General features: G+C 41.1%; 1 protein-coding gene across 1 annotated transcript in view; it reads right to left on the bottom strand.

The window, feature by feature from the left end:
• Positions 1–15,798, bottom strand: part of GPBP1 (GC-rich promoter binding protein 1) — a 191,222-nt gene that overhangs the window by 53,738 nt on the left and 121,686 nt on the right. The window contains exon 13 of the transcript XR_013925039.1: positions 2,862–3,029. The gene's annotated coding sequence lies outside the window, so the exon portion shown is untranslated. The remainder of the gene's footprint in view (positions 1–2,861; positions 3,030–15,798) is intronic.

Raw genomic sequence — 15,798 nt, 5'->3', positions numbered from 1 at the left:
GATTCTGTCCAAATGGTGGAAGGATTTGATGAAAGCTGGCATAACATGACCAGAAAAAAGCCAGTACAATGTCCTCCAAGTTGTCTCTTCTGCTAAGGACGTATAAGTCCACTAATATCTTTAAGCAGTTGCTGAAAACAACAAAACTGCATCTTTGGACATATGTAACACAAAACTAGGATCAGGAAATTTGAAGATAACTTGAGACAAAATACTATTTGCATAGACTGTTCCAAGTTGCCCTACTGATATAATTAATAATTCTGTGAGAGCTGAAGCCTGGCAAAAGCTATCATTCCAAGCAGAGCTGTAACAAGTGCTTGGAAGGGGCAACTGCATTTAGTGCTGAGGGCCAATGTGCCTGGGAAATTAAGTCCTCTGCTTATCAGCAGGGTAAGCATGACTCTGCCTGCTCAGCTGTGTGTAGACAGCATGGCTTACGGGCACCCCACGAGATAAGCAATGCAGAGGCCAGTCAATATCATCTGTGTTGATGTTTTTTCTTAACGGTGCTGTTGCTGAACTAACTTTACTGAAACAAGAAAGGGAGGCAGGCATTTTATGCAGACCACCAAGCACAATGCAGAGGGTTCTGTGTCAGCCACTAATAGGCTTTGCTAGATTTCTAACCAGTGTAAAGGTAATCAATATTAAAAACAAGACAAATGCTTATATCCAGCCACAGAGGGTATACCCAACCAAGGATACACCCTTAGAGAACAGAGACCACCCATACACTTGTTCTCTCAGATGAGTTAAGAGACTTCTTGTGGAGGAAAGCTGCACACCACATTATCTCCTTCCCCACATTTATCCTCCCCCTTATGCACGCATCAAGTTAAATGCATTTCCTCTATATTACCTCCAGTCCAGATGGCCATGCAACATGGTTTTCCTCTCCACATAACAACAAATTCATGTTTTACTAATAGACCGGGACTTCAGGGCAGGCCAGTACTTTCCAAAATCAGCTCAGAGGAAAAATGGCTCCTTCAACAAGAGTAAAAACATAAATGTCAAAGAGGGGAAAAAAAACCAACAAAAAAAAAAAACAACAAAAAAACACCTGTCCTGAGGTGCTCTGGGAAGGGTCATCATTTACAGCTCCTCAAGGGATCTGCTTTGCAGCTGGTAAAGCTCATTATTTGTTGTGAAACAATCTGCCTCCAGCCCAGGAAGCCATAAAAACTTACTCCAATAAAGTCATCTAGGAAGACAGCCTCAAAGGAAATAAAAAATCCAAACAGCTTGCAGGAGAGATCACAAAGGAAAAGTGATTGGACCCAATACAGTACTTTCTTGTAGCATTGTATGAACTGTTGCTGTAAAAGGGTCTTGGAGTGCCCTGAGGAGAAACTGGCATCAAAGTCCCTCAACAAATCTGAAGATTTCCACTTCCAATATGAGAAAAAAATAAGGGGTAAATTTACTTACTGTGTTTCTTTGAAACCATCTTTTTTTCCTCCAGGTGAGCTATATGAAGGATCTCCTCCCATCTTTGAGGATTTCCCCTAGTTCTCAACATCCCACCTATTTTACCTGAGAAGACAGAGCTGTGTAGTTTTCTAGTAGAGTCCAGCTCTTCTTCCAGCCAAAGAAAAAGGGCCTACTAGAACAAGTTTAATTTAAAGATTTTGGAGTACCATAAAAGTTCCCATACTTGGGTGAATTTCTCTTTTGTCCCCAAAAAGGCTAATAAATATGATGAAAGCAAATACAGATTGTAGGTTTTGCCCCACTCCATATTCCTCATTTTGCAGTACCATGCAATTCAGGCAGCATTTTTTACCCTGTGTTATTTTAGAGAGGCCAGCACCTGCAATTTTGAAGAACTTCAGACACGTCTTTAACCGTATGTGGAAAAGAAACTCTTAGCTCAGTTTGTTCTTTTTTACAAAGGCAGTGACCTTCAAGAAGCCTGAAACTTGCAAATGTATCTGAATGTATAATTAGATGTATGTGAAATGTAATTAATTTATTAACGTAAGCATTTTTCTGTATGACTAGCTCTGGTCAAATGAACCTGGCTTCCTCTAGCTTTAAAAGATAGAGAGGAAAAACACTCTCAGGAAAGTTTTCTTTCTAAACTGTCCATTAAAGAACTCCAAAATACTTGCTTGAGATATTTTGCCTGATCCTGCAGCCCACACTGATAGGAGCATTAAAAGAGGGCAGCAGCCCCAACATCCCCCAGGATAAAGGTTTTCATGGAGCTTGCTGTGCAAAGTGAGAACACAGGAAACACCACTGGTCTCTGCCTGCACTGCCACATTCCCCTGCTGTAAACCCCAGGGCAGGTTCATCCCACAGTGCAGAGCATAGCGCGGCACCCCATGGCCATGGCCAGCCCTGGCATGTAAGGGCAGTGCCTCACAGAGCTGCCACCTTGCACAGGCAGTGGGCTGGAGTGCTGAGCAGGTACAGTGCCAGAGAGACCTCCCTTCTGCCATCCTCCCCAAGATGTGCCAGGTGTCATCGCCTCACACTACACTGCAACTGGCTTTTCTCTCCTCCTCCAGGAGCTGTGCAACAGCACCATCACTCCACTCATTACTCAACCATCTGCATGCATGCTCTTGGAGCCACCTAACTACTCCACCAAGCCCAAAGCAGCCTCTACATGTGCAGCTTAGCTGGACAAAGCAGTGGGCTAGGATTCTTGTAAATAATATCATCTTGTTTACAATACTGGAACTTTCCCCAGTGCCAGGGCAGATGGAGTAGATGATCAATGTTGACGACAGGAGCAGATCAAGCAGTGCTGCAAGATTGTGGTTTCTAACCACAATGCCAAGACCAGGACAATCCCATGTGTCTTGGACACATCTTCTGTCCACAGCACTGACTTGCATGTTACTTACCAATTCATTCACAGGTGGATACAGACATGGAGAATTGTCCCCGAGATGGGAGGAATCCCAGCCACAGGCAGGGACCAGCCTGGCCGAGCCTGCTGAGCAAGTTGTCCTTGGGCTGTCCTGGAAGACGTTGTAGATGTCCCCCATGAAAGGCAGAGAGAAGAGGCAGCCCTGGAGAGAGGAGACCGAAAGAGAGAGAGGTAAATCAGTGAATGCAGGGATAATGAGCAGTTCTATACTGTTGCATTCTCCTCATTGCATTAGTTGTTTCTATGTGCAATATTACAATGCAAGAAAAGCCACAAAAAGCAAAACTCCCCAGACTTTGGTCCTTGTTCCATGCCTGTTCTAGAAAGCTCATCTTAACTGATGGTAGTCTGCAGTTACTGTCATTACCTGTTGATTAGTGAATCATTTTATCTACATGACTTCTGTTTTATTTTTCCTTCTGAAAGGGGTTCTATGTTTTGCATACAGCAGTAACTCTAGCTAGTCTTACCACTTACCTTACTAAAAAACAGTCTATTAAGTAAAATCTGAAACTTGTACTTCTCAAGTGTGCCAGCTGTTGAATGGTCAGGAATATACTGTAATTCACAAGAACATAAACATTCACACTGCTGCCACTGTTGTCTCATGGACCTGAGTGTGAAGAACTATAATTATCTTGGCTTTGCATCTGAGAAGCTGAAATCCCAAAGTTCCAGTGGGACCATCATTCTCAAATAATAGCCTAATAAACGTCATCAGACCATGCTGCAGTGTTAGTTATCTGAAATAACAAGCAAACAAACCTACTCACTGGTCAAACATCTTTTAATTAAAATTCCTTTTGTGAAATTTACCACAGCTATAAACCAGAATAGTAATTAGTAGTATGTCATAGACAGTTACTACTTGGCCATAATTAAAATAAATACTGCTTATTAATAAATAAATTGTCAGCTAGCCAGGTCTTTGATGCAATAACAGCTTAATTTGACCATTTTTTTCTTGTTTAAAACAAAGAATCTGAACTTAATATAACATGGGCAAGAATACAAAGAAAAAAAGGCTGCTGCTGGGTTTTCCCCTCTCCCCAAGATTGAAGAAAAATAATGAAAACTGAAATAGATAGTAATTTTTCTGCTCTGTCTCTCCACCTTCTCTTCAAGGCAAATGAACTGCCTCTAGTAGTAGTCATCATGCGGCTCTGGGGTTTTTGTATGATGGTACCAGGCTGTGTTTGCTTCAGTTACATTTGACAGAAACTTCTTCAGAAAGAGTCATCTGAAGAAGAAAGGGATATGGAAATGTCATGTATTTCAAAAGAAATGAAATCTTACAAAGAAGCAAAATTACTTGTCTTACTTGAAGTGGAAGCAGCTACACACGGGAATGACACTGTTCCTCTTCTGCAAGGACCTCAGAGCAAGGTTTCCTCAGCACTGAGCCCTCTCTCAGTTTCGTTATCCAGCTTTATGCATTTGTCCATGCTTTCTAGCTAAATCTCCCTTTACATGATGCAGTGGTGGCTGTGAGTTTCATCCTAGGTTTTCCTACCCAGACCCTCTGCACTCTTCTGACATCAGGGCTGTGAGGTAAAGGCAGATATTTTGCATTGCCTGGTGCTGCACAACCCAAATGCTAGTCTTTCCTTAAGTCCAGTAGCATTGCCAGTGCCTTTGAGACTATGGCAAGGCCTAAACAGAGAGCTGGCAAACACAAAAAGCTTGATCCAATCCATGGTTTCCCATTCAAACAACTCACACTAGTAACATGTGCTGACTCAAGAGAAGGCAGCTTGAGTTTAGAAGAAAAGCCTGGAAGCAAATGTGCAAATTGACACAAAAACTAACAGGACCTTGGTCTGAAATGGAAAGCCTGAGCAATTAATGAAAGCAATTTTTAAAAAAGAGCAATCCACTCAGTCACGTGCAGTCACACCCACAGTGACAACCACAGTAACTTTGGGGTGAAAGTGGCACCTGGGCTCTCCAATCAGTCTGACAGGGATGTGTGTCTTGGCTTGTTTGGTTTCAGTGTTATCTCACTAAATAATCTGAGAAATCTAGGTGGGGGTTTTTTTTGTTGTTTGTTTTGTTGTCGGTTTTTTTAATTATTCTTCCCCTTGGTTTTCTTTCAAGATGTAATACAGCTTGGTGTTGGAGAAACAGTGACAATCCACAAGATACCACACTGAAATCCAGACGACCACAGCTCAAGACTATGGGAAAGGCATTTTTGCCTGAATTCAGACTCAGGCTTGCTTCAGTAATGCAGCAGCACTGGTCCCAGGTTTCACTGGGCTATGGCAAGTGTATGACCCATTGGGCACCCAGATAGCTCACAGGAGGACACACATAGGTGGAGACTGATGGCTGTCTGCATCAGCTGTGTGAGACTACCCAGACCTCACAATAATCATTCCTGGGCATGACTGTATTTTCCAGACACGGTTATTAAACTCTAACCTGAGACTGCAAGCTGGCTGTTGGGTTTTTCATTTGACCACTTCAACCTTCTGCAAGTCTGCCCTCACTGCAGGAGCATGTGCATGAAGGGGACTAATGATGACAAACACACAAGTAGGCCGTGAGTGCTAAGGGTTACAGGTTTGTGAGTTTTTCTGTAAAATACATATTCCCTGAGAAAGCAAATGAGGACTTGCATGAGCTGAGAAAGGTGAGAGGTACAGGTCTTCATCAGCTCCAACCTGAAGGAAACTGGAAGGCCTCCAGTAGGATTTGCTGTTCCTTAAGGACTCTCAGTCACAGGCTGCCAATTTCAGTGAGACACTAATACTTCTAATGAAGAGCAAGAGTCCAGGGACCAGTTCGCATAAAATTGCAGTAATTAGTCACAGAGTTTAGAAAGGAAATGAAGACCTGGGATGGGGGGGTGGGGGGGTGGGGGCGGCGGAGGGGACGACATGGGGCAGGGGGGAGACGGGGGACACGGACAGGACAGGATGACAAAAAACGACCCAAACAACAAAACCAGGCAATAATAAGTGAAGGCCTGAAACTGAAGAGTGTAAGAGTCACCCCAGGCTATTTTAGAGAGGCCACTGACAAATACAAACTAAAGTTATGCAAGGAAACTGATAAATACTGGCAATAAATTTGAGTAATTGTTCACACTAAGATCTCCAAAAAGTAATGAATGTAAATGCACTGGTAAAAGGCTAGTCATTGATTTTCTTCCAAAGACCTTGTAACTGACCCATTTTCACATGAAAACAATCACGTGAAAGCTAGTTTATTAATTTAAGATGCCCATGCTTTTTGCTTAAGGAAACAGAATCCCAAGTTGGACTGCTAGGATACAAAGTATTTCCCTCTGTCAGGCAATGAAGAGGGGGGGGGGAAACAAAAAAAGAAAAAAAAAAAAAAAAAAGAAAAGGAAGAAAGAAAAGGAGAGTTTAAAAGCTACAAAGACTTTTTAAAGTAGTCATGGCAAGGTCTGTATAGATCATCTGCAGTAAGATCTTGACCTGCCAGCCACGAAGTTGACCAGTGACGACTTAGTGTTACCTTACTTCTGGTTTTGGTCCCTAATCCCCAATATTAAGAGAAGAAAACAAATAAGGCTAAGAAGACAAGCATAGTGAAAAAGTTTAATTAATTTTCAGCAAACACGACAAACATGTCATGGGTCTTTGGGCCCAACATCACTTATTCTCAAAAGCTTAAGTACCTGTTCTTGATAACAATGTTTTTTCATCACAATATGGGACTGCAATGAAAAGGGAGTCATAGCCATGTGAAAGAGGGAGTTCTAGTGCTTCCACAATTTACTATTAGACTAAATGAAAATCTCATTTTAGCTTTAACCAATCAACAGCACATGTATTTTAAACGTTAAGTTTATTCTAGCCCACGGGCCCCTTTTCCTAAAACACTTGGCTAGAAAGAATTACCGAAGCCCTATAAAAGGAGACACAGAGAAAAGTGGGAACCTTCACTGAGATTCCCCATGCTGCTTAACAGAAGAAAAATCCTAGTAAACCTTCTTCCCCCACAACTCGCTTCACTAATAGAAGGGCTAGGTTTGATTGAGCAAATACAGTAATACTGACAGAATACAGCTTTATCAACAGCAAAAGGTAATAACTTTATTTTGCTCTATTATTCTGCATATGTGTTTACATAGCTGCCTGAAGCGGTTCAAAAATGAACCTCACACATAAAAACAGGCAACAGATGGCATCTGATGGAGATGGCAGAGGAAAGCACATTAAAGAAACAATTGACTCCAGCAAATATTAACAAAATAAAGTCATTTTTATGTCCACGTATATGTATTTAGTTATCTAATTAGTAGTATCATGGGTTCTCATTTAGGAAAAACACCTTGGGCTCTCAGCTTGAACCTCTTGCCCTAAATTTTGCTGGTAGAGTTATTCCACACTAATAAAAAGAGGTCTTTCTGCTACTATATTTTATAGACCCTGCAAACAGTCTGCAGTATTCATTACATCTTATTTCCATATTCACATGTCCTGAACAGAAATCTGAATCATGTTCTCAGTCAGCTCTTCAGCTCCCTCACAGCTGTGACCATTGCTCTGTCCCTGGATCCTCTCCTGCTCTGTCCTTCAGGAAGCACAGCACAGTGAGCAGCAGAGAGTAGAGATGATCACCCAGAGGTCTCCTCTTTCATTTATCTTACACACCAAGAAAATCAAGCAGGGAGGGTTGGTGGTTCCCTTCTCAGGTGAGGAAGAACACACTTAACATAGGGAACATGGACGTAACCATGGATGTAAGCCATCGTTCGCCACACAAATGCTTTAGGCATATTGCTTTTACTCTGAAATGATTATTGTTTTTACCAGTTCACTTAGATTGAAAACATGGAAATGAAGGATATTCATCTGGGCCCAGAAATGCTTCTATAAACATGGTCTTTGACACCTACAACTTCAGATTTTACATTTATTTTTTCCTCCTTTCTACGTGTCAGAAATTTGGTGTTGGGCAACTGTAATAATTCTAAAAATTGGGGGGAAAATCTGCTATGTAAGAAAGGAGGAACAGATGGCTTAGAAATTCTGGACCATTGCTTTTCATTATCTGACTATGACATTTAATTTACAAAAGGCAAAAACAGAGGAGTGGGATGAGCAACTCAGACTTGAAGACACAGAAAAGGATTACAGCCAATTGTTTAAACCAAGGGATCAGTCTCTTTTACTAAAAGCACATGTCCAGAAAAGATCTATGTAGTTCATCATTTAAGAGTGCTTTTGTACTTCTTGGGATACCGTGTTCCCTCTTAAGAGCATTTACAAGTAATGCTTGCCTGAGAAAGGCAACATCATTTTCCCTCTTGGCAAATCATAATCAGGCATTGATTATTTGTACCTCCAGGCCCCTCTCAAATACAGCAAGTCACATACCCAGGGCATGAAAATATTATTGACAGAAAAATTATGATAGAAGTGTGCCATTGGTATCACCGACCATCACTAACATATCAAGCCTGTCCTCCACTCTCTTTCATAAAGAGGGACAATTGTCTATCAGACTCAAAATCTTAAATATCAAGACACAAAAGGTCTAGGCAATACCTAAAAGCCCATAATAGACAGCTTTTTTTCTCAAGGACACATAGCTTTTTTAGCACAAACATTAAACACAGGACAAAGACATATTTTCCCAGGAATTAGTCCAAGTCAGTAACATGAACTTTCCAGGTATTTAGTGATCATCACAACCATGCCATCTCTGCTCCAGAATGAAGGCACATGTCTTTGCTCTCTCCTTTTTCAGGTTCAGCACAGCATAGTGCACATTTCAGCAGCTTTCCATGGCACACTTTACACTTAAAGCAATTACTATAGACACAACCAGAAGATACACAAGATCCTGTGCTCCTTACTGTTGTATAAAACCCTATCAGAGCAAATATACTATACCTTACTTCAGAAATTAGGATAATCTATGCATTACTGCTAAAGCTCAAAACGCCTGCTCACACTAATCCAGGGGTCCTCAAACTAGGGCCTGCGGGCCCGATACGGCCCCCCAGGGTCCTCAATCCGCCCCCGGTATTTACAGACCCCCCCGATCCCCCCCTGCCGGGGGTTGGGGGGGGAACCAAGCAGCCGCAGATGACTGCCTGCCACTTCATCCCCGTGCTGGCCCCTTGTTTAAAAAGTTTGAGGACCCCTGCCCTAAGGCAATGATTATTCCCCAGCTGGAGATACAGCTGCAGCACTTGTAGCTGTACTCAAGCTATCATCAGTGAAGTTAGCAACAAAGACACAGACCTACCTAAAATTTCAATACTGTGTAATCTGTCAGGTTCCCTGGAGGATGTTTCTAAGTTAGAGTACAATTTTGTAGCTATTAATATGCAGGTTAGTTAAATTAAAGCTAGCTCGCGTACAACTGTACATGCTGCAATCACACTTTCAATCACAGGACAGAAAATAACACAAACAGCTAAAAAGCAGATGTAGCAACAAACCCCAAGACTTTTATGGGCACACCTGCATGCACAGGCAAGCACAGCTGGTTTCAGCATCACCTGGAGGACAGCCAAGACCAGCCCACACACCATGTGAGGACACGAGTGCTGTACTGTAGCACAGCTTCTCCCAGAGCCCCCCTGTGCTGCACTGCACAGCAGAAGAGCTCACAGCCACCAGCACAGGCACAGCCTCAATGCTCCTTGTTTCTGAACAGGACAGTTTTGTCTCAGTGCTGGAGCTACCCATCGCTTCCTAGGGTTCTGCAGGGAAAACACAGCTGACATTTCCCACATGCGACTGAAGAGGGTCCTGGCACAGGAATGAGACCCTTCTCCATAGGAGAAGGGTATGAGTTACTGCTTGGTTAAGAAACATTTGTTATAGTACTGATTTGTTTGGGAAAATTATGAAATCTCTCTTGTATCTCAGTTTCCTCACCTGTAAAATTAAAGTATCTACCTAAAAGAAGCACAGTGTTAAATCTAAGCAGCACTTCAGAGATTAAAATCTTTAGGTAGGTGCTTATTAAATATGAGGAGCAGGTAAAAATGCACACAGAACAATTATCACCATGTGCCTTCTGTGGATTTAATGTGTCTTTTTTCTTCTAAAAGGTACATAGAAATACAGTTTGGGTTCAGTTGATGCATGTAAATGCTTAAAAGGATTAAAGAGTAGGAATTAATTTGAATTCATTAACAACAAAAGACAAATCTTTTCATGTCACTATCTCTGGCAACTGAACTAGTTTAAGAGGTTGCCAATTTCTTCTGCCCACTTTTCCCTGATCCCCAAGCTGGGTTTATGCAGCCAGTTTGAGGTGTGTACTGTAAAGCACGGCCAGTGAAACTAGCCAGGTTAAATTAAAAAAGAAAAAAGAAACAAAAACCCACATGTGCACATACCTTCCATTCCTCAAAAGGAAAGATACGAGAAAAATTAATCCAGATCAACTCACTAACCTGGTTAAATGAGCAGCTTTGTAAACACAGTGGCATAGTTGGGACACCTAAGCTCCCACACCAGTTTAGCATTGGTGACATGGGAACACTGAGCTACATCCTAACTTACACTGGAGAAGCAGACTGGGGAAACACACGATGGCAAAAGGCTCCTGGGCTGGGTACAAACTTGTCTTCTAATTTTGTAATGGTTTTTTTTATTTTAATTTTGATGAAATCCTCAGATGTGTCAGTACTGCATGGCTAGGTCCATATGTTGACACCCCTCTCTGCTGTCCACCAGTCCCCACATGACTCCGTGCAGTTGCCCCACTGTGAACCTCAATAGCAAGGAGCTGCACAAGCTGGGCAGTCAAACACTCCTGCTTGTAGGGAAGACACCAAAGCCAGAGCAGTTAGGTATACCACACTTCACATTAGCTATAAACCTGCATGCAGACACACTACCAAATAATCATTGGTTTCAGGCATTTTGGCATTTTCTTCTGTTACTACTAGGCAGGTAGGGTCAAAACACTGGTGCCGCTACAGCTGCTGCCCAAGGCTGCTGGTCTCCAGGTGGCTGGATCCAAGAACAGCAGACAACAGTTGAAAAAGAGTCTTGCCTTTGTAACCCCCATTTTGGACACGTAAAGGGCAACCAGTGGGTTTGTACGCATATGTCCAAGAGCATCCTGTGGCTCCCCAGATGGGGAGCTGGGTCATTGCCCCACATCTGCACCCAAAGGCAGGGGTATAGCATGGTCCTAATTGCACTGTGAGCACACCATCAAAAGCAGGCAACCTGGGCCAACCCTGCATTGCATGTATAGAAATGTAAGCATGTTAAAGAGGGGAAAAAATGCTGCAATCCAGGTGAAGCTCTCAGTGAGGAAGCAGTGGGTGTCTGAGCTTCCACTCAGCAAAGCCCTTCCAAACTAAGCCAAGACTACAATCACTGCTTTCATCTCATAAGGTACTTAAAAATGCACTTAATATGCAGGTCTTGTCATAGTACAAGTTTAAAACTCTAAACCAACATGCCCTATGAAGACCATTGGTCAGGCACTAGTCAGGCAAGAAGAGCCCTTTCCCAGCAAGAGAAGGCCCATTCAGGTTGTGATGCTATGCCAGTTTTCAGCAATAACGCAACTTCCAGAAACAACCTCCCATCACTCAAAGTTAACTCTGGCCTGGGTGAAATTTCATCATGTGAAATGAAACTGTGAAGACAACCACTGAGACATCACAAGAGCCAGTTAAAGCTGGCTGGCACAGAGTTATGCAAATTCTACAAGGGAAAGCAGTAAACAGATACTGCTAACACTGCCCCACTTTGCTTTATTTTCATACACCTATTTCATCAAAATAAACAGAAGATCAGAAAAATAACTGAGGTGCATTTTCTGCAATTGTTAAACTTTTAGTTAAAACACAGCCTAAATGCTCAAGAGAGGCCACATAAAGATAACCTGGCTTACTGTCAGATCTCAAACCGTTTCTCTCCAGCCCCTCTCTCACTTGAAGAACCTGTGTTGACCCATGGACCTTTTCAAAATCAACAATTTGATAAGCAAAGCTTATATGTGGTATTAATCAGGATGTTTCTGTTTACTAAAAAGCCACCAAGACTTTGCATATATATTTATACACAGTGTAATTTATCTTTTGTCTGGACTATATCTGAACTTTATTTCCATTTTATTTGAATGGATTTTATTATTAAATATATGTAATTATAATTTATATAATTTTTATATATATATATAAAATAATAAAATATATTAAGCATATATTAAATATGTTATTTGGAATGCTAACTGAATGTGTACAGTGCTTTCCTATTTAATGTGCACTTTGCTAATAGAATGAGAACCAAGTTCACATTAAAATATCCATAACACATTAAACTTCATGACAGGAGAGGCACCAATACATTCTCATCAGATGCTAGAAGCTGAGTAGATAGCACAACAAGGTGCCATTTGTTAATATTTATTAGTGAAGGAGAAAATTTTTGTGTAAATTAACTGCTCCAGATGGCATCAGACTCCCTTATTCCATTTTGTCTCATCAGGACAAGACAGACAAAAACCCCTTTGAACACAAGTTTTTTCAGCTTCTTACACTAGCAAAAAGAAACAAATCTTTCAGCCAGTAGAAAGTAATATTTGAACAACTATCTGTCCTAGGATTTATGTTTTACAGAGGCATACAGCAAACAATGTTTCATGAGTACTGCATCTGCTTAGGGAACCTATTCTCGGCATTTCAAAATTAGTCACCAAATGGCACAACACATTGCGGTAGACTTCAGTGAGAAGTAGCATGGTCCCCCACGCAAATCACTGAGCTGCAGCTGCAGCATTATGAATCTCATTCCATTTTGCCATTTAATTATTGCATGGACTTCAGCAAGTTATTTTAAATCTCTCCTTTTATTTCTGCTCACACATTTCTTTATACACACTGTAGAGGTGGCAGGGTAGGTGGGTAAAGGGTAATATAATGGTAGATAATCTTTCTACCAGGAATAAGGTTTCACTTCTAGAAAAAAAAAAAAAAAAGCTGTCAAAGTGTAGCCTTTGTAGAATGGGAACTGCTGTCAAAGCACATTAACATATACCAGCAGTGTGCCTTGCAGTTCCAAATTTTTGGTACTGTGTTTATTCACAGTACTCCTCTTTCCCTCAGGTTTAGGTGTGCTCCTTAAGAACAGGGTCCAGGGGTTTTGCTGTTCCTTATCCTGGGCATAGGATCTTAGAATAAGACAGATAAAATAAGCTTGACCCAGGTAAGACAAATTGTCCTAAAAATGGCAAAACCCAAGTCCTGCATAAAAAATCTACCCCCTACCAGACTGCAAAGCTTCTCTGAAGCATAGAAACCTTAAAGCTGTTTTAAAATGAAGATTTCTAGAGACTAGGACATGTTTTTCCTCTGATTCATACTTTGAAATAGCTTTATTGTTTCATTTCGGAACTCTCCCCTTGACAATCCCTGGCCAAAAAGCCAGATTGAGGCAGACATCCAGTGCACAGTATTTCAACACAGAGAGTTAAATCCCATGTGTTCATGATAATTACTAGTAAAGTGTCATATCTGCCCCTGAAAATAAGTGTACTGCCATTCACGGGATAGCACAGAAAGCTTTAGTGTTCAAAGAAAAAAAAAAATTTCCCAAACAGCAAAACAGATCTTAACACAAAGTATTAATTATTTTACAGCCTAAATTAAAATTTATCTGAAAACCTTTTAGAACACATTTTATTTAATAGGGAAACAAATAAGCCATCTCTCCACTTCTGCATTTTACTCACACTTGCAGACCCAAAACAACAGCAGAAAAGCCAAGTGTAAGACTGTTAATTAGTTGGACATGTGTTTTTCACTTGATCTGAATTTAGACAAGAATGCACCATTTTCTCTTTTTATGCCAGAGTACATTTTGTCCATATCATTGCAGTGCCAACACAAACACATTCTTAAGTATCACTTAAGAGGGAAATTACATGCAACTTTAATTTCCATGCACCTTTCAAAAGCACAACTAAACCAGAAAACACCACAGCAACAGGAACACAAACCATACAGCCAAGAAAAAACACCTAGCCCCTAGCTATTTATAAACATAATAATGCTTGAGCACTAAGAAGCAAAAAAGTCTGTATCTAAATGCAGGTACCAGCTGAATATCATAAAATGGCCATTGCTAGAGATATCAGCATAATTTTTCATAGGACATAAGTACATAAATGGCTTAAAATTATTGTTTCTCCTCTTGCAATCTTTTTTTTTTCTAAGTCAACACAACAAAAATAGTCCCCATATCTCACCATCACACTTTTCTAAGCAATGAGGCTTTCAAGGAAGTGAATAAAAATTTTTCAGGCTCACAAGTTCAGCAGGTGCAGGGCTATCTGCCTTTTCTCCTTAACTAATCAACATGAACAGCTTGGGGCAATCAAGTTTCCTACAGATAAGGAAAGAAGTGAGTGGATACAGGAGTTTGGTTGCCCTTGCTAGTTCCTAGAAGAGGTGCTTTCAACAGCTAGTACTCAAGGTTCATGTTGCCCCTGAGAACATGATATTTGGATGTACTTACCCTCGCTATCATTGCAAAGGTGTTTAGTTTTATCTATTTCTATCCATTTACTACAAACAAGTACTTTTTGTCTCTTTTCTGTGCCCTCCCCAGAACTCTTCCATGTGACACTGAAAGTACCTGGTTGTAGTTCAGAAGAACAGATTAAATCATCCTCCTGAGCCCAACAGCTCTACTGTAACAGTGGAGAAGCAGCATGGGCAGGGAGGCTACTTACAGGTAGAAAACCCAAAGGGATGATTTCCCAAAATAGCCACTGATGGGACAAGCACAGGTTGGAAACGTATGTTGTTCTCAGTGGCTGGAGTTCATCAAGGTTTTGTTATTATTTCTTACAACAGCAGCATTCTGGGGGTATATGACTTAGTGGTACCATCTTCTCCTAATACCAAAAGCTAAGGAGAAAACCCCAATCTCCAGTTGCATACAGTAGCTTGGACAAGTGCAAGACCCAGCCCCAGCTGCTGTTCTTCCCCTCTGTTCTGGAGCACAATAGGCACAGGGAGAATGCATCTAGGATAGGTCAAAACAGGTACTTTGGATGAGTCAAGATCCAAAAGCAGAAGAGGTGTCCTGAGTATAAAGTTGAGATACTTTTGGACATTTTTGGACATACTATTTTGGACATAATAATCACTTTGGTAGTATCATGGTCTCTGGTGACAGGGTCAACTTCATAGTCCTTCGGGCTTCCCCATGTTATTCTTTCATTATTTTACAAAAATTTTGGTTAAAAGTTGTTATGGCTGTGCCACCACACATATGGTAGAGACTGGTGTGTGACACAATGAACTGCTGTGTTGTGCTGGACTCTGAGCAAGAAAAAGTCACCATTACCACTGTCTCCATGCAGTAAAAAAAGGCTTCCTCACAGAAGTGAGCAGATACTGCTGCCCTGAGGCTTGCTTTCGCTACCGAGCCCTGTAACATTCATGAGACAACAATATTCCACCATGAAGTGCAGCACAAGCATCTGCAAGGACTTAATTAGAAGCAAGGTGCTATCTGGGGCAGCACTGATTCAGCCATGCCTTCAGACTTCACAGATTCTGCCTTTGACAGAAAGTCCCAAAAGTATCCAATTTTTCCATCTTGGCACAAGTATTTAATCTAGACTGATATCTCCACTCTAGCACTTATTCCACTTTCCATCAAACTGATTTAGCAAATTACAGTATATATGATAAATCTGGTTCTTCTATTGCACATTAGGAAAAAAAAAAAAACAAACAACAAAAACAACTAAAAGGATTTTCATGGTAATTTTTGTATGATTAAAGTATCTAGCTTATCATCAAACTACATTTACCTCCTCAAGAACAATATTCCTCCTGGTAGAGGATAGTAACTACACACATAAGACTTGCTTTCTTTTCTTTCCTCCTCATGCAATGTCCTGACCAGTGATATGCAAAATCTCTTCCTGCAAAAGTA

The sequence above is a fragment of the Falco punctatus genome, assembly GCF_963210335.1.
Source record: "Falco punctatus genome assembly, chromosome: Z".
NCBI lineage: Eukaryota > Metazoa > Chordata > Aves > Falconiformes > Falconidae > Falco > Falco punctatus.
This window is presented reverse-complemented; position numbering and strand designations above follow the sequence as displayed.